Here is a 374-nt window from a genome sequence, read left to right on the forward strand (position 1 = left end):
CGTATCAAGTGCTTATATTACAGATAATATCATAATAAAATAATATAAATTTATTAATATCTGTATTTATTCGATGTTACCCGGCATGCATATAAATTTCATAATAAAAATTGCAAAGTTATTATTTGAAGGCGAATTCTGTCCATGAGAGAATAATCTCACAATTCTTAAAAAGATCTGTCACAGATCTTTTTAGAAATCGCCACGGGTCACGAAAATGTATTAATGCATTATATATATATGTTATATATTTACATATACATATGTAGCAATAATTAAACATCTTTGTTTATATATAAATTATTATTATATCCCAGCAAACACCAAGTAACAGTTATGTAATTGTTAGTTATAATTTCCCACTCAACAATATA

Source organism: Camponotus vicinus, unplaced genomic scaffold (assembly GCF_025532165.1).
Source record: "Camponotus vicinus isolate PSW18456_S1 unplaced genomic scaffold, iyCamVici1.0 SCAF_12, whole genome shotgun sequence".
Taxonomy (NCBI): Eukaryota; Metazoa; Arthropoda; class Insecta; order Hymenoptera; family Formicidae; genus Camponotus; species Camponotus vicinus.